Consider the following 20,085-nt stretch of genomic DNA (forward strand, 5'->3'; position numbering starts at 1 on the left):
GTCAATCAATTCACGCGTTTTAGATGAAACGCGTGAATTGCGATTCTCGTCCTTCGTTGTATATATAACTCTTTGGCCCTAATTTAAAACAAAACCCCCCAATTCTCCCTCCCAACCCGACTTCCAAAACTGCCTACTTTACAACTGCAGACTTTCCATTCCGACTTAGTTCAACATCATCGATCAACCTCAATCAACATCATCGTTCCTCGTCCAACATCATCGACTTTCCACCGTCTCTTCGATATATTCAGGTGAGTTTAGGGCTTAAGGTTTAGGTTTAGGTTTTGATGTATATTATATTGTTTATATTGATGGAAATTGATGTATTTAGGGTTTAGGGTTTGGTTCTGGTTTCGTTTATGTGTGTACGAGTATTATATCAGTGTTCTTATTCTGCATGCATGCATTTCTCGTTTATTCATTCATTTCTCGTTTAATAATTTCTTGTTTGTTATGTTCTTGTGAAGAAATGGAATTTTCGTGTATTCTTTGATGTTGCTTGAGTTGTTATATTAAGAAATGACACATCATATTCTTAATGTATTTAGAACTGTCAATTTGCAAGCATTTCTCAATGGTTAATTATATTAGTGATTTTGGATTATTAAAAACTAATAAGACAACTAGTTTTAACATAATTTTGGTTGCAGTATGATGTGCAGTATGAAACTGGGAAATTTAGACCTTATTTGAAATAGTTTACCAATAGTTTAGGTAATTATAATTTTCTCGATTTTCTTACTCCCATGTTGTTCCTTGTTTTGTAGATGGAGTCCACTATAATACCCGAGTTTGCTGGGAGTGTATCTTGGAAAACCAATATGGGAAATATTCCCGCCAAGTTTGCGTCAATGAATCTAACTGAAAGGGTAGAGCAAACCCAATTCAGATTCTTATTCAAAGGGCACCCGTTACTGCGGTTCTCAAGAACGGTTATACACCAAATGCTCCTCAGGAAGTCCAGCTCAAATTCTATGGAGATGAAGTTCCTTGTGAATGGAGAAGAGCTGTGATTCAGGATGAAGGAGTTTGCATTGGTTACAGGTCTCAATTTTGGGTGATTCCCTACAGAGGAAACGATTTTCAATCAGGTTGAAGAATTTCCATCTTTAGTTGTTAAATATTTTAAAAGTAATCAACTTATTAGAATACCAGACCTTCATTCAAAATTCTTGTCATGCTCTGATAGGGAAGATGCATGGAAATTGGGGCTGGTATACCTTATTTCCCATTAACTCTTTGTCTTTGACCCGAAGAGGATAATAAATATGAAACTCCTCAGCATGGTCGATGACATCGACACCTTCCTCAATTTTCCATGTTGAAAGGTGTCCTTTAGAGCAACCATAAAGGGTTTGACCAAAGACCTTAATCGCTACAGGTTGCTATATCTGGAGAAGAAGAATGCCGCCTCGGGGAAGAAGAACAAAGACAAAGATGTCGATGTTTCTTATACCGTCTATGGGTTCGCACCAGACTTACAAGTGTGGACCTATGAGGTTATCCAAATGTTTGTCCCCAATCTTGCAATTAAAACGATGCTTCAAATGCAAGAGCATGTCTGCCCAAGGATAACACAATACAAATCCAGGAGGAAGAGCACCACCTATGATCTTCACACTATCCTGTAAGGCAAGATTGTTAAGAAAATGGAATTGTCTGATGAAGAGAAGATCTTATATGTTGGGGATGACTTTGAAGATATGGGAGGTAATGTTTATGATGTCTTTTTTGATCTTGACTACAGAAAGAGGAAATTTGTAGATATTGACAATGTAGTTCCTCATAATAAATCTGTCATGAGGAAGAAAAGACAAATTACTCTTGCAAAGCCAAACCTTCCACGAGAAGAAGAACCCGCAACTCTACCCCCAGCACCATCACCAGTAGCTCTTATTCTGTCGAGAGCGCCACGAGTAGAAAAGACGAAGAATCCTCTCCCCCGACTCCAACAGAAACAACTCCCCATGATAGATGTAGATTGGATGAACTTTTGAAGGAGCTAAATGAATTCAAAACTGAAATGAGAACTGAAATAATTCTCATTAAAGAGATGCTAAACCAACTACAACAAGAGTTTGGCATATTATCAGCCACACTAGGGGAGGAACAGAGAAGGAGAAGATTTAATGAGGAAGATTTAACAAAGAAAAAGAAGGAGGATGAGGAAGATTTTCGATGAAGCCATTTACCACTACTACTGGGGTAGAGAAGATAAACATATGCTCAAATGGAGCACTGTTGATGATGTTTACTTCCCCTTCAACCTCGACAACCTACACTGGGTACTATGTGTTATTCAATTGCAAAAATAGAGAATTGATGTTTATGATTGCGATCAGACAATTTTCAATGACGACGATTTTGGAGAATTTAATAGGATCAGCTTTATCGATAGAGACGGGGGCTGGCTAAGGATGAAAGCTTATGAAAAACGGTTTGAAAGAAATCCAGTTAGGGATTTAATTCGCTTTCTATTCTACGTAAACTTGTGTAAACACATGAAACGGATTCAAGGCGGAATTGTTTACTTGGGTTTGAAGCACAAGATGAAATATGAAAAGATGACAGAAAAGAAGAACACAACAGTTTGTTTATGGATGTTCGGAGAAACTCTCATACGTCACCCCTTCTTCCAACCACCAGAAGGATTCACTATAAGATGATTAGAATCAAATACAGTTTACACACACTTAGCTCACTATTAAACAGAACACTTTCTGTTCAATTACAAGATGAAGAATATAACTCAGCTAAAGGTGTTTTGATTCTAGCTCTCTCTCTCGATTCACACACAGTACAATCAGAAAGAAGCTTCACTAATAAGTTCAGTAAGCAAGATGATTGAGAAGTTTCTCTCTCTACAAAATCAGATTGCGTGTTCGTTTGGAAAAATTTGTAAGGCAAATTGTCCGTTGTCCTTGAGATTTGTTAAATACTGAGCAGGAGCTAACGGTCGAATCTTCAAGAATGATACGTGGCACTCTTCCATTGGAAAGCCTCCATTGTACACAGCAGGTTCTGAGCACAAGGATCGTGTCCGTACATCACTGGTAGTGCGCCGAATATTCCATCAGGGATGTACCTGCAAAACAAGTAATTTGAGGAAAATTCTCTTACGTGGCATTTCTTGATTGGATGCATATAGTTGTTGTACTAATCTTCACTAGAAAGTGGAGCAGAAGTAAAGTACAACTATAGAACGTGGGTAGGAGAAATGCTAGATTCAAGCGTACTGTTTAAACTAAGCATTAGACGTATTTCAGTTAGACGGATTGTGAAAAACGTCTATTAGACCGCCTGGTCTAATAGAATTAGACTCGCATCTAATTACAATAACCATTAGACTCCACGTCTAACTCCACTAAGTTAGACTACACGTCTAATTCCGGTTCTACCTCAGACTTGTCTGAAAGAGTTAGACTCACGTCTAACTTTCATTATTTAGACCACACGTCTAATTATTCAATAACCATTAGACTGCAGTTCTAACTCCACTGAGTTAGACTGCACATCTAATTCCGGTTCTACCTCGGACTTGTCTGAAGGAGTTAGACTCACGTCTAACTTTCACATTTTATTAGACTGCACGTCTAACTTCATTATGCTAGACTACACGTATAATTCCGCATAAATTAGACTACCCGTCTAATTGCAAATATATTAGACTACACGTCTAACTCCGATGAGTTAGACTGTACGTCTAATTCCGAACAACAATTAGACCACCCGTCTAATTACAAACATATTAGACTTACGTCTAATTCCGTGCATTCATTAGACCATCCGTCTAATTCTTTACATCTATTAGACTACACGTCTAACTCCGATGAGTTAGACTGTACGTCTAATTCTATTAGATTTACGTCTAATTTCGTTTATTCAGTAGACCATCCGTCTAATTCTTTACAAGTCTATTAGACTACACGTCTAACTCTGATGAGTTAGACTGTACGTCTAATTCTATTAGACTTACGTCTAATTCCGTGTATTCATTAGACCATTCGTCTAATTCTTTACACGTCTATTAGACTACACGTCTACTCCGATGAGTTAGACTGTACGTCTAATTCTATTAGACTTACGTCTAATTTTAAGCAATGAAAGCCAAAATCGGTCTAACAACCCTCATTAGATCCAAGTCTTATAACATATTGTCTCAATACACCTGTATCAAAACTCATAAGTTATTTCATCATCAAAATATCAGTGGTTAAATTATTTCAACACTTAGTCAAAATAATTTGACCCAACAATTTTCCCATTTTTGATGAAGAAATTGCAGACCTGCATACATATATCAAAGCATGCATTACTCATATAAATAAACAGAAACCTTGTTCACTTACACCATTCTTCCAAAACCAATATTCGAAAAATCATCAAGGAACCATGTTCAATAAAGTTAAATAGAGTAAAAGAAGAGAGATCATTGTTCTTCCCTTTTTAACTCAAGGATCGGTTGGACTCATCTCTTGACCAGGAAGCATGTTCATGAAATGAGGATAGCCGCGACCACCATGACCGCCTGCACTTGATCTTCCACCACGTTCACCACCGCTGGCACGTCCACCTTGATCAACATTTGATAGTCTGCTCCGGCCTCCACCACCTTGATCAACATTTGATAGTCTGCTCCGGCCTCCACAACCTTGATTAACATTTGATAGCCTTCCTATTGATGTATTTAAAATATATATTCCAAGCTCTTATTCTTTATGTTCTTAAATTTTAAAGGGTAACTTCGTCATATCTTTTGGATGAAATTTCCTATTTTTCAACCTTAAAAGTAACTTTAAATATTTTCAAGTTTGGCAGTTGGATTGAAAGTTACCATTTTCTGAAATATTATTGAATGTTGCTTTAGTTCAGCTATAGGTGATCCCTCCAGCGTATAAGGGTATTCATCCATTGTTCACGATTCACGTGCAGCAGCAGTTGAAGCCTCCGATCGGGTTGTTGACTTATTGTTGAAGATTTGTGCTCTTTTGGACCTCCTTCCGGAAAATACGCTCCAACAGGGATCCAATCCCAAGACACCTGAGTTGATCAACCCTAGCCACATTGACCTAGCGCCTCCGGCTGTCGGCGGCTATCTGTGATTTCTCTTGTCGCTTGGAATGACTTGTTGAGGTTTTCGTTGCCATTGCGGGCGGGTTTTTTTAAAACTCCGGGTAAATGGGTCAAGATTTTCATTTATGAAAATGGGTTAGAGTATAAATACTTTTTTTGGGTATTTTTCTCATAATAGAGTAAGGTAGAGAGAGAGTGAATTACAGATCTAGGGTTTTCTGGTTTTCTTCTTCTTCTTGTTCATTGGATGATCCAAAGAGAAAGATTGGGGGAGCCTTTTGATTGTGGAGTAGTCCAATCATTCCTAGTGTAATCACTTCTTTCATTTGAGAGCAGGGCATGTTTAATTTCGAAGAAGATCCATAGTTTTGCTGTTGCAAAACCCAACAGTGGTATTAGAGTAGTATTGATTGGTTTTTTGTTTTAACATTGGAGGAGAGTTCTCTGCTGGTTACTTGACGAAATTCAAATAGGAGATCAACTGGTTTCTTTGCTGGGGTTTTTGTCAGTTGTTAAGGCAGTAATAATGGGGAAATCTAGACCTGATATGGTGAGTCTGAATGGTACAAACTACAGGTAATGGAAACTGATGATTAATGATCTGTTAGTTTCAGATGATTTGAATGAAGCAATTGAAAATGGGGGTGTTAGACCTGAGACTACAAAAGAGGCTGATTGGAAAAAGACAGATAGAAAGGCCTGTGGCTTTATTCGTTCCTAGGTTAGTGTAAATGTTGTGCACTATGTTGAGAACGAGACTACGGCGTATGGTGTGTGGAGAAAACTTGAAGCTCTCTATGCTGGGAGGTCAACAGGAAATAAAGCAGCACTGGTACGAAGGCTGGTGAATCTGAAGTACATTGATAATAAATCAATTGTTGAGCACTTGAATGAATTTCAAAATATTTTGAATCAGTTGAGTAGTATGAAGATAAACTTTGATGATGAGGTGCAAGCAATTTTAGTCATTGGATCTTTGCCTGCAAGTTGGGAGACACTTATTATCACTCTCAGCAACTCAACACCAAATGGTAAAGTCAACATTGCATTTGTCACCAGTTCCTTACTTGATGAGGAGAATCGAAAAGGGGATAAACCATCTAAGTCTGTTATGTTGGTGGCTGATAGAGGAAGATCAAAGGATAATAGAAGTGGTTCGAGCAGGGGAAAGTCTAGAAGCAAGTCTAGAGCTCCAAAGAAGGATGGTGCTTTCCATTATTGTGGCAAATTGGGTCACTGGAAAACGAGTGCTGGAAATTTAAAAATGATAAAGCGAAGGATACGGTGAAGCTTAGAGAAAAGAAAGAACAGAGTGCAAATACATCTGCTTATGCTTCAGATGGTGAACTGACATATGCTTCAAACTATGAAGACTCATGTCTTATCACATCTTCAAATGAAACAGCATGGATTGTTGACACAGGTGCCTCATTCCATATTACTCCACACAAAGGTTACTTCCAGTCCTACAAAGCGGGTGATTATGGTGAGGTTCGCATGGGTAACATTGGTGTGTTCAAGATAGTTGGTCTTGGTGATGTTAGAATCGAGACAAACATGGGTTGCTTCATGACATTAAGAGATGTAAGACATGTTCCTGATTTGAGCATGAATTTGATTTCAGCAGGTAAGCTCGATGATGGAGGCTACCATAATGTTTTCAGTGGTGGAGCATGGAAGCTAAGCAAGGGTTCATTGGTTGTTGCACGAGGTAAGAAATGTTGTTCCTTATACAAGACAAATTTGAAAATTGTCCATGATGCATCATATTCTGTTTTGATGGAGTCATCCTCTAAGTTGTGGCACAAGAGACTAGGTCACATTAGTGAAAATGGGCTGAATGTTTTGATCAAGAGGAATGAGTTGCTGAATCTCAAGGATGCTCATCTTGAAAATTGTGAGCATTGCTTGAAGGGTAAGCAGAACAGAGTCTCCTTCAGTAAGTCAAAAGTTGAACTGAAAAAGAATGTCCTTGAACTGGTCCATACAGATGTTTGTGGTCCTATGAAGATTAAATCCATAGGCGATGCTTCCTATTTTGTAACCTTCATGTGATCCATGTGAGGATCCAGAAGAAGAACCTTCTGATTCTACCTCCTCATCAAGGGCTTTGGCAATCTCATCCTCCTTTGAACTTGGCTCAAACACAGGATTGGTCCTCTCCTTGATCCTTCTTTGGTCATAGAACGCGTGATACGTCTGAGAGGATTTTGAGACACCCCTACTTCTTCGACCCGTCCGACTTGCATGTGTTAAGCATGCCGCCAGCGTTCATCCTGAGCCAGGATCGAACTCTCCATGAGATTCATAGTTGCATTACTTAACGATGCATCTAGGAAGGTTTGGGCTTATGCTATAAAGTCCAAGGATGAGGTTGCAGCAAGGTTTGAGGTCTTTCACAAGCTGGTTGAAAGAGAGACAGGAAGAAAACAGATGAGGGTGTGGTCAGATAGGCTCATTTGATGATTATTGCAAAAAGCATTGTATTCCATATGAACATACTGTGCCCAAGACTCCACAACAAAATGGTGTGGCAGAGAGGATGAACAGAACAATGTTGGAACGAATAAGGAGTATGCTCTCCCATACCAAGTTGGCTAAGCATTTCTGGGCTGAAGCCATGAGCACTGCAGTGTATGTGATCAATCATTCTCCCTCCAAGCCATTGAATAACAAGTGTACAGAAAGCGTCTAGTCAGGTAAAAATGTTTATTATGACTATTTACGTGTTTTTGGTTTGTAGAGCTTTTGTGCATGTTCCAAAAGATGAGAGGTCTAAGCTAGATGCAAAAACTAGACAATGCATATTTTTGGGGTATGGTGATGAAAAGTGGGGATACAGGTGTTATGACCCAGTTGATAAGAAGGTTTTTAGAAGCCGAGATGTGGTATTTCTTGAAGAACAGAATATTGGGAATTTTGAAGATGGCAAAAAGCTTGATGCATACATACGTGACCTTTTAGGTCTTGATCTGTCTCATGATGTTGAGGAGACGAGGCCACATGTAGCTTCAGACTCGGATAGTGATGATGATGTTCCTTAGGATCAAGCTGTAGGCCACGGAAATGATACAGCAACTAATCTTGGTGATAATATTGAGGCTGATTTTGAAGTTCAACAAGAAGATGAAAATCAACAGAATCAACAAACAGAGGTACTTAAGAGGTCTACTAGGGAGAAAAGATCAAGTTCTAAGTACCCTGCTACAGAGTATGTCCTTCTAACTGATTGTGGGGAGCCTATATGCTATAAATGAGGCTCTTGAGGATGCTCATAAGGGAGAATGGATTGCTGCCATGGATGAAGAGATGAAGTCATTGCTGAAAAATGGCACATATCAAGCAAGAAGGTGATGATAGAAAGACAAGATACAAGGCTAGGCTGGTTGTCAAAGGTTTTGGCCAGACGCATGGAATCGATTATGATGAGATTTTCTCACCGGTAGTGAAGATGACTTCTATCCGGGTGGTGTTAAGTCTAGCTGCTTGTATGGATCTTGAGGTTGAACAACTTGATGTCAAGACTGCATTTCTTCATGGTGATTTGGATGAAGATGTTTATATGGAGCAACTTAAAGGTTATAATACGAACGGTGAGGAAAACAAGGTGTGCAAACTTGTCAAAAGTCTGTACGGTTTGAAGCAAGCACCAAGGCAGTGGTATCTTAAGTTTGAGTCGTTCATGACCATCCATGGTTACATTAAGACGTCTACAGATCACTGTGTCTTTGTGCAAAAGTTTGCTTCTAATGATTTTATTATACTTCTCCTATATGTTGATGACATGCTGATTGTTGGGAGAGACAAACTCAAAATTGCCAAGTTGAAAAAGGATTTAGCTAAGTCTTTTGAGATAAAAGACTTGTGTCAAGCAAGACAAATTCATGGAATGCAGGTCATTCGTGATCGGGTGAAGAAAAGGCTATGGTTGTCTCAAGAGAGATATATTGAGAAGATTCTAAAACGATTCTATATGGACAAGGCAAAGCCAGTTGCTTGTCCATTGGATACACACTTGAAAATAAACAAGACAATGTCTCCTAAGGATGAAGAGGAAAGACAAGAGATATGTTGTGCCAAAGCCGGAATGGTTCTGGAAGAAGCGTCACGATGATGAATGTTTATAGCAACATTCTCCCATGGCTAGGAAGGGAGAGAATTGTTGAGGTGTTCTTTGCCATTGCGGGCGGGTTTTTTTAAAATTCCGGGTAAATGGGTCAGGGTTTTCTTTTATGAAAATGGGTTAGAGTATAAATACTTTTTTGGGTATTTTTCTCATAACAGAGCAAGGTTGAGAGAGAGTGAATTACAGATCTAGGGTTTTCTGGTTTCTTTTCTTGTTCTTGGCTGATCCAGAGAGAAAGATTGGGGGAGCCTTTTGATTGTGGAGTAGTCCAATCATTCCTAGTGTAATCACTTCATTCATTTGAGAGCAGGGCATGTTTGATTTCGAATAAGATCCATAGTTTTGTTGTTGTAAAACCCAACATGACTTTTCCGATAACTTTTCGTTTTTTCCAAAACCATCACCAAAGGTTATTCTTGATATTTTTACACTAACTCATATTTTATTTATTTATATAATATATCAATTTGAGTTTTATTTAAAGTTTTTCAACTTTAATTCAAAATTAATTATTATTAATATCCTGCAATGAGTTTTTATACAAATATTTTTTAAATAATTTGGATTTTTAAATTTTATAAATGGGGTAAATAATATATATATATATATATATATATATATATATATATATATATATAATACCCTTTCGTTTTATATGTATTTATTTATTTTTTTAAATTATGTTTTTAAATATAGTAAAAAGTTGAGTGATTTAATAAATTATTTGGTTTGATTAGTTCAATATAGACTTGTTAGGGTACTTGCACAAGAAGCGCTAAATTTTATACCTAAAATAATATTAAAAAATACATATATTTATTTTACAACATCTCAATTCAAAATACTCTACAGTAGCATTTCTATCTATATACCTATAACATTTAAATATTATTTTTTTGCAAAGAACCTATGTTTTCTCTGCTATGTGAAAAAAAAGATGAGAGAGAATAATGTTCCCGACAGTTTTGAGAAAAAAAGATGAGAGAGAATAATGTTGCTACCAATTTTGAGTATAGAACATGAAAAGTGGTGTTCTATATATAGAACACTACTGTTCATTTGGGCTAATTTTTTTTTAAGTATAACCAATCTGATGTAGATCAAATTTGTTGTAATTTTTAGTTTTCTATTTCTATTTTAGATATAGAACACCTAATAGAACATCTACTACAAGTGCCCTTAGATTTGGTTTATATTGAATATCTTAGGAATTGTAGATCTTGACTAATTTATTTGAACTAATTATGCACAAATTGAGGGGGAATTTGTTGTTTAAAAGTAACTAGACAGACATGCGTAGACGGAGGTCTCAATCAGTCTAATAAATCAGTCGTTTAAAGAATATACCTACTTAGACATATACTTGTTTAAGCAACATGCGCTTTTAGGTTGGCTAGACGTCTATGTTTTAGGCAGACATTTGTTAGACGTCTGTGAGACGAGCGTAGTTAGACGTATGTGAGATGAGCGTAGTTAGACGCTCATGTCTAAACATACGTCTACCCAATTTAGACGCAGAGAATGCGGATAAAAAATTAGACGTCTAAATACGTATGTCTTTAGACTTCTCATCTTCAGACGAGTGGGACAACTGTCCACCGTTACATGAGTTGTCTATGTACGCTTCCCGTAAAAAATTGAACAGTCATTTTTTTCCTATAACTTGAAGACACGTGTCTCTCAATGTTAAAAATATGACTAAAATTTCTAACGGCCCTCTACTTCACGTTTTATCATTAATGATAAACATTTATAATCATCTTTAAATGCTGCATTTTTTAAATGATGAGTCTCTTGAGAATATGTTTCTTAATTTTTGACGGTTTATCTACTCAATAATTTTTAATTATTTACTATCATTAATTAATGAAATGCACTACTCTATCCATTTTCATTTGTCTATTGATAGGACTAACATCAATTTCTTAGTTCATATTGTAAATGATTTAATTTAAAAAATACTTTATTTTAAAATAAATAATATAAGTATATTAATTTTTATAAGTTTTTATTAATATATATTTTTTAAATTTAATTAAATGTAGGTGATTTCTCGTTGCAGTGTTCATAAATACATTACTTTTTTTCTCCATTTCAATTTATATTTTTAATTTTTTCAAAACATATTTATTTGATTCATTCATGTATGTACCTATATCCGATGGTCATATAAGTTGATCTAGTAAATAAAGAAAACTAATTTATTATTATATATATCTTTTGACGTTTCCATATTTCCTCTCTTTCTTTCTTAGTTTATTTCTATTATCATTCATTTCGGTCACGTTTAATTAATTTCAATTTAAAAAATCACAGTATATTTATATTTTGCTTTATTATTTTATATATTAAGATATATATATTATAAATAATAAATAAAAATATATTTAAATGTATGTTTTATCATTATAATAATTTTATATAAATATATAAAAATATTAGAAATGATGGAAAAGAGGGAAATTTGATAAAATGTCTCTAATAAGGAGTCTAATTTCAAAAAGGGTCCACGCCAGATAAACCTTACAAAAATAGTTTTTTCACCCTGCAAAATGTTCGTCCGTCTTGCTCCTCTCGCGTCCACTTACCGCTCATTTACGCAAATTACCACTATAGTGTTTTGTAAAATGCTAGAGTTCATAAACGTGTTTTTATATAAATGCGTTTTATATAAAACGCATTTATGAACTCAAGTGTTTTACATAAAAACGCTAGAGTGATAATTCACATTTTTCATCGTATATAAACTTAATTTGCCTTAATTTTAAAAAAAATCTTTCCATTCACGACTTCCCTCTCTCCACGACTTTACTCTCTAAAGTCATCTCCAACCCAAATACATATTCTCAAATCCAAAATACAGTAAGCATCCCTTCAAACAGCAATTTATCTCCAACCCAAAAACTCAAACTCAAACTTAAAAGAATATTCTTAGAATATTCCTTTTTATAATATTTTTTAATTTTTTTAATATTATCTATCTATTTATCTAACATTACAAATTGAACCCATAACTTTACAACAACTTATTAATTACTTTTAAATTCTAATTATAAATTAATTATTTATACAACTGCATAAAACAAATTAAATATTATTAAATAAACACAAATTACATTTCACAAACAAAAAAAATACAACAAAACAAACCTTGTTAAAACATACTTTCCACATATGAAATAGACGATTTATCTTAAAAAATATAAAATATAAACAAATTTAAATACAAGTTAATCATATAAACAAATTAAAATTATGATGAATTAAACATATAAATAATTTAAAATATAAATAAATTAAAATATAAATAAATAAAATATGTAAACAAATTAAAATATAAATAAGTTATGTAAATTAATTAAAAACAAACTAAAAGGACTGAAATGAAAGTTTTGAAAACTTTTGAGTATGTGAAAAGTGTCCCTGCAAATTTGGGTTTTGAGGAGAGAGAATTTGCAGAAAAACTCAAAATGCAATTGAGTTGCAGGTGGGTTGGAGACCTAAAACCTATTATAGAAATGAGTTTGCAGGTGGGTTGAAGATGATCTAACCCACGAAACTCTATCCCTCCCTCCCACTCCCTTTGCCACAATGTGTTTGACAACCTCTCGTGATCTCAGTTATCTTGGAGGAGAGGTAAATATATGTATATATTAGTCAGTTTTCAGTGCTTAGATCTGATGAATCTATTTGTATAGTGCTTGTGATTGTTCTAAATTCTAATATGGCTTTGATTCTGGTTTTTTTTAGTAGAGAAGAGAGGTTGTCTTTGCGGGTTTTGGGATAGCTATACAAATTGATATATCTGTAGAGAAGATGATATTTGGAGTATCAGGAATTGATCCTGAAAGAAGAACTAAATTGATAACCGTTAGAATCTCTTTCCCAAATTCCATCCTTTGAAAAGCACCTCTCAAAACTTCTTAATTGATTCTTATAGGTATTGGGCATTGATCTGTCATAGAAAATGCACAAAGTATCTGATAGACAAAGAAGACGAGTACAGATATGCATGTGTCTAGTAAAACCATATAAGGTAGTATGTATAGCTTTGTCAGTTTCTTTTTTAAGTATATCAACATTTCTATTTAACCAATGTAATTATCAAATTCTTTTCATGTAAGTTCTTCTTCTGGATGAGATTTCAGTCACCTTGATGTTCTTGCAAAGGCTAATCTATTGAATTTTTTTAAAAAGGAATGTGAAGAAAGAGGAACATCGATTATTTATGCTACTCATATATTCGATAGTCTGGAGGATTGGTCATCCCACATTGTATGTTTCTCCATTATCTACTCTCTACACCTAACAATTAGGTAAGTGTTCTTATGTTGAATTTGTACCATGTGGTTAGGTTTATGTCGCTCGTGGGGAGTTGCAATTGGCTTTGCCAATGAAAGAAGTTTGGAATGAAAATAACTTATCATTGATGGTCAGGTTTTTTTCTAACTTTATATACAAACATGAAGTGTTCATTTTCTAATATGTCTAATTCATTTAGAGAACTGTTGAGAAGTGGCTGAGGAAGGAAAAAGACGGGGATAGAAAGATGAGGAGCGAGATAAAGGAGAATGGCTTTCCTCAATTTCATAGACAAGTGAATGGTAGTCGTGTAATTGGATATCCAGTCCGATCTGGTGCCTATATAGTCATCAATGGTTGGGCTGCTGGAAGATTGAATTCCACTATTGCTAGTGAAGAGAATTTTATCTTAAGTTCTAATAGAGTTCTTAGGTAGTAATCTTGATGGTTACTGTAATATTTTAATTCCCTTTTGCACAATAACAGATTTAATGTCAATCTATAATCCTATATTCCTGGTAATTCATTTGGCGGTTTTCAATTCATATTTCTACTGAATACACAATAATTGAATCTTTAAATTTGCACATAGTAATGTAACGATATTTATGTAACCTTGATAATTATTTAAAACATACAAAGAGGACAAGCCCATGTTACTAGCATATAAGTAGACATCAAAACATAAGTAATTTTTAGCAAAAAAATAAAGAAGAACCTAGGTAATTAATAAATCAATCAATAACAACATTTTAAGTAATAGAAATTTAATCCAAAATTATGACATTTAATCCAAGATTATGACATTTAATCCAAAATTATGACATCTCCATGTGGACCATATGAACAGTGGACAGCATCAGGCTAAGATGATTATGCCTTCCACAAAGAAGAACAATTCTTCTTAAGTCAGATATACTAAAAAAAAGAACACCATAAGTTAGTTTAATAATAGGATCCTACCTTGGAGATAATGTTATTGGAAAGCGAGTCCAAGCCTTCATATAGCCCCTCTCCCGATGTAGCACATGCGCTCTAGATATACCTGCAAGAGATGTACTTTTCAATTTCAGAATTGTGTTTTCTTATCATTTTTTTGGATGTTTTTCTTATCAATGACGTTGACGAAGAGAGTGTATACCAAGTTTGTTAGTAATCTCAGCAGCATTCATGGCAATATGCAGATCTCGCTTATTGGCAAATACAAGTAGCACAACATCCCTCAGCTCATCCTGCATATATGATCATTATTCACAAAAAAAAAATTAAATTATAAATTGATCTGCTTCAATGGAGAATAATGTTAATGGATCAATAAAGTATCTATTGATGGAAATTGATGTATTTAGGGTTTAGGGTTTGGTTCTGGTTTCGTTTATGTGTGTACGAGTATTATATCAGTGTTCTTATTCTGCATGCATGCATTTCTCGTTTATTCATTCATTTCTCGTTTAATAATTTCTTCTTTGTTATGTTCTTGTGAAGAAATGGAATTTTCGTGTATTCTTTGATGTTGCTTGAGTTGTTATATTAAGAAATGACACATCATATGCTTAATGTATTTAGAACTGTCAATTTGCAAGCATTTCTAAATGGTTAATTATATTAGTGATTTTGGATTATTAAAAACTAATAAGACAACTAGTTTTAACATAATTTTGGTTGCAGTATGATGTGCAGTATGAAACTGGGAAATTTAGACCTTATTTGAAATAGTTTACAAATAGTTTAGATAATTATAATTTTCTCGATTTTCTTACTCCCATGTTGTTCCTTGTTTTGTAGATGGAGTCCACTATAATACCCGAGTTTGCTGGGAGGGAATCTTGGAAAACCAATATGGGAAATATTTCCGCCAAGTTTGCGTCAATGAATCTAACTGAAAGGGTAGAGCAAACCCAATTCAGATTCTTATTCAAAGGGCACCCGTTACTGCGGTTCTCAAGAACGGTTATACACCAAATGCTCCTCAGGAAGTCCAGCTCAAATTCTATGGAGATGAAGTTCCTTGTGAATGGAGAAGGGCCGTGCTTCAGGATGAAGGAGTTTGCATTGGTTACAGGTCTCAATTTTGGGAGATTCCCTACGGAGGAAACGATTTTCAATCAGGTTGAAGAATCTCCATCTTTAGTTGTTAAATATTTTAAAAGTAATCAACTTATTAGAATACCAGACCTTCATTCAAAATTCCTGTCATGCTCTGATAGGGAAGATGCATGGAAATTGGGGCTGGTATACCTTGTTTCCCATTATCTCTCTGTCCTTGACCCGAAGAGGATAATAAATATGAAACTCCTCAGCATGGTCGATGACATCGACACCTTCCTCAATTTTCCATGGGGAAATGTGTCCTTTAGAGCAGCCATAAAAGGTTTGACCAAAGACCTTAATCGTTACAGGTTGCTATATCTGGAGAAGAAGAATGTCGCCTCGGGGAAGAAGAACAAAGACAAAGATGTCGATGTTTCTTATACCCTATATGGGTTCGCACTAGACTTACAAGTGTGGACCTATGAGGTTATCCAAATGTTTGTCCCCAATCTTGTAATTAAAACGATGCTTCAAATGCAAGAGCATGTCTGCCCAAGGATAACACAGTTTAAATCCAGGAGGAAGAGCACCACCTATGATCTTCACACTATCCTGTAAGACAAGATTGTTAAGAAAATGGAATTGTCTGATGAAGAGAATATCTTATATGTTGGGGATGACTTTGAAGATATGGGAGGTAATGTTTATGATGTCTTTTTTGATCTTGACTACAGAAAGAGGAAATTTGTAGATATTGACAATGTAGTTCCTCATAATAAATCTGTCATGAGGAAGAAAAGACAAATTACTCCTGCAAAGCCAAACCTTCCACGAGAAGAAGAACCCGCAACCCTACCCCCAGCACCAGCACCAGCAGCTCTTATTATGTCGAGAGCGCCACGAGTAGAAAAGACGAAGAATCCTCTACCCCGACTCCAACAGAAACAACTCCCAGGATAGATGTAGATTGGATGAACTTTTGAAGGAGCTAAATGAATTCAAAACTGAAATGAGAACTGAAATAATTCTCATTAAAGAGATGTTAAACCAACTACAACAAGAGTTTGGCATATTATCAGCCACACTAGGGGAGGAACAGAGAAGGAGAAGATTTAATGAGGAAGATTTAACAAAGAAAAAGAAGGAGGATGAGGAAGATTTTCGATGAAGCCATTTACCACTACTATTGGGGTAGAGAAGATAAACATATGCTCAAATGGAGCACTGTTGATGATGTTTACTTCCCCCTCAACCTCGACAACCTACACTGGGTACTATGTGTTATTCGATTGCAAGAATAGAGAATTGATGTTTATGATTGCGATCAGACAATTTTCAATGACGACGATTTTGGAGAATTTGATAGGATCAGCTTTATCGATAGAGACGGGGGTCTGGCTAAGGATGAAGTGTTAGGATCTAGGTCGCCGCTGGTGGACCGGGGGTTGGACCGGTTAGCGGTTCTCACTCATAGGGTGGTGGTTAATCCGGTTAGAGATTAACACCGGGGTTTCAATACTACACAACCTGTCACAAACCCTTGAACTAGGTTGAAGCGCGGAAGAGGTTTGCTTTCAGGTTGAAGCGGTACACTTGTATGATAGGCACGGTCGGTTTCGGATGATGAAGATTTGGAGATGGTGGGTCGGTTTTGGCAATCTGGATGTTCGGTATGGTTAGTATAGATTCGGTTTGGAGCGGTATGGTTAAGTTATTCGGTTATGTAATGAAGGCAACAGAAAGTAAATAACACAAAAGGTTTTATGGATGTTCGGAGATAAAACTCCTACGTCACCCCTTCCTCTCGAAACCGCGAGAAGGATATTCACTAAGGAATACAAGTACAATCCGATCGAGACTTATTTCCTGCTCGATAATACTCTTACAATTCACACCGAAATTGTAACACACACTTAGAATTTTAGCACACAGTTTTATCACTTGTAGTAAATGCTCTCAACGCTTCACTTGATGTCTCTTAATGTCCCAATGTTTGTCCCACATTTACTCTTCTTCAACTGCCTCCTTTTATAGGTGAAATATGCCAACGGTCATATTTCACTGCCTTGAATCTGATTGGCTGATCAGCAGTGCAGTGATTCAGTGTCTCAGACCTGCGGTCGTCACAGACCTGCCGGTCTGTTCTTCCGGTCTGTAAGACAGACCTGCTGGGTTTGTCTTTTACTCAATGTAGGCACTGTCTGTTTGGACAGTTGTCTGTACTTTGAAGATTTCCTTTCTGGCTTATCCCGAAGTAGAAGGATTCGGTAGTACGGTTTTTCTGCAGCCTACAGTCTTTCCTCAAACTTGCATGGATATGGAAGTATTCAGTCTGTTCCTTTGGTATCATTCTCAATAGATACCCGAAATGTCTTCTTGTACTGGTCGGCCACTTGACTTGGCCGAATGTCTTTTGATAGTGAAGTAACCGGACTTCTTCCGGTTATTCTTGTCTTGTGGATGATCGACTGTTTGATGGTTCCGGTTTTGAGCTTTGGCCGATCCTTCCTTTGTGCGGTCACGTTCCGAATACACTTGATCGGTTTGGTATCTTGACCGGTTAGGTTTCTTCAGTCAGTTCTTTTGTTCATCCGGTCCGGTTCCTTGTTCCTGCATGGGAAGTTTGTTTAAGTTAGGTTTATTTGAACCGGTATGAATTTATCTAACAATTTCTCCCTTTTTGATTATTTTATTTAAAATTATCAAAACTAAGTAAGTTTGCAACCGTAGGCCGGTTGTTTTGTTTGGCCGATTTTTGAAAAAGACTTAGAGAATTTTTGACAAATTTTGAGGGAGGAGTTTTTGGAATAGTCTTTATCTTTTATCTAACAATTTCTCCCTTTTTGATTATTTTATTTAAAATTATCAAAACTAAGTAGAAATGCAAAATAAGGCCGGATTCAAAAATAACTTTATATATATTTATAGATGACCGGAAAAGACAAAGCATAAAAAAACTAAGGCAAATAAGAAAAGGAAGGATAGTCCCTATTCAGAGTCTGTGAATTCATAGGCACTCTTCTTTTTCTTCGGTATCGGTTGCCTGGTCTCCTGGGAGGGTCTTTGTCTTTTGGACCGGGACCGCAGCTGTTCTTCGACTGGGTCGGCTTGCTGCGAAGTACCCGCAGTAATCGGTTCAGAGATTTCATTGAACATCTCGGCAATCTGAACTTTCTTAGGAGCCGGCCTCTTTCTTTTTGTCGGTGCTGAAGCGGAGGCGACCGCCTTCTTCTTCTTCTCGTTTGCCTTTGCAAATTCGGCCAGGTTCCGTTTTTGCTCTTCCAATCGTGCGGCATCCTCCGCAGCCTGACTGGCCACTTGCTCGGCATACCCTGGGTATAAGGCCTCGGCTCTTCTTATTCTTTCGGCTTCCAAATCTGCTTCGGTCAGTTGAGACGATCGCGACGCCTCTTTATCTCTGCTAGCTTCGGCGTCCAGCGCATCCTGGACTCTTTTAGCAACCTGAGCATCAGCCTCTATAGCCGCGGCGTCCGCGTTCTCCTTAGCCTTTAGAATTTCGGCCATCTGTGCGGTTAGCGCCTTTACTTTGGCCACGAGATCTTCGTTTTTCTTTTCCAGTACCGAGACCCGGTCGATTGTTGCGTCGACCCGTTCGAAATCCTTCTTCATGTTGGAGGTCACATCCTCTAGAGTGGCGGTTCTCTGAACACACTTTTCGCGCTCACCGGCCTCTTCCCATAGTCCGGTGCTGAGTTCTGCTAGGCGTGCTTGATGTTGATCCAGAAGCTGCTTTGTCACGTTGGTGAACTTCAGGGCCGAATCAAATATGGTCTCGCATCTATCCTTGAGCGGTTGAAACTTGGACACTTCGTGTTCTTGTACGCGGTCATCGATCCGCTCTGATATGGATGCGTCAAGCTGCTGAAGTCGGTCCTCAACCCGCTCCGAAACTGATGCTTCAAACTTTTGAAGTCGGTCATCAATCCATTCTTTAGAAGCCCATTCTTTAGTAGGATCTGAGGCGGTGGCTTCCGGTGGTGGAGGAGGCGCGTGCTCGGTGGGGTCAGGATCGGCTCTTTCATCGAGATTTAACGGTGCATCCTCTTCATTTGGAGGTTCTAATGTTGCCGCATCCTCCAAGTTCTCAATTTCCAAAATCGGTATCTCTTCTTCCAATATCGGTTGCTCATCATCCAATATCGGTGCCTCAACTTCTTCCCTTGGAGGTGTTGGATAGTCAAGTGGAAATTCTTCGATTACCGGAGCGGTGTAAGCCGGAACTTGTTTTTGATTGCATATTGCTTCCAGCCGCTCTATTTCTTGACGTATTTCCAATTTGCCCTTTTCAAGCTTTGCTAACACCCGCGGTGCTATGGTGCACACCGATCCGCCCTCGTTATATTCTTCCGTAATTTTCCGGATGCGCCTTCTTAGTTTCCGAAGATGGCTTCTCGGTATCAGGAGACAGGTTCGGCATTGTACCTCCTGAATTGTATTGGATTTTGTGAGGCGTAAGATCATGTCCTCTACTTCCTCCAACCTGTTGATGCATTTCTGTTGCGGGAAGCTCGGTAGGATATCTTTATATT

At 37.0% G+C, this 20,085-nt stretch overlaps 1 pseudogene; it reads left to right on the plus strand.

The window, feature by feature from the left end:
* The first annotated feature begins 12,585 nt into the window (after positions 1–12,585).
* Positions 12,586–13,986, plus strand: LOC124917592 (annotated as a pseudogene).
* Positions 13,987–20,085: the final 6,099 nt, after the last annotated feature.

The sequence above is a fragment of the Impatiens glandulifera genome, unplaced genomic scaffold (genome assembly GCF_907164915.1).
Source record: "Impatiens glandulifera unplaced genomic scaffold, dImpGla2.1, whole genome shotgun sequence".
In the NCBI taxonomy this organism is placed as follows: domain Eukaryota; kingdom Viridiplantae; phylum Streptophyta; class Magnoliopsida; order Ericales; family Balsaminaceae; genus Impatiens; species Impatiens glandulifera.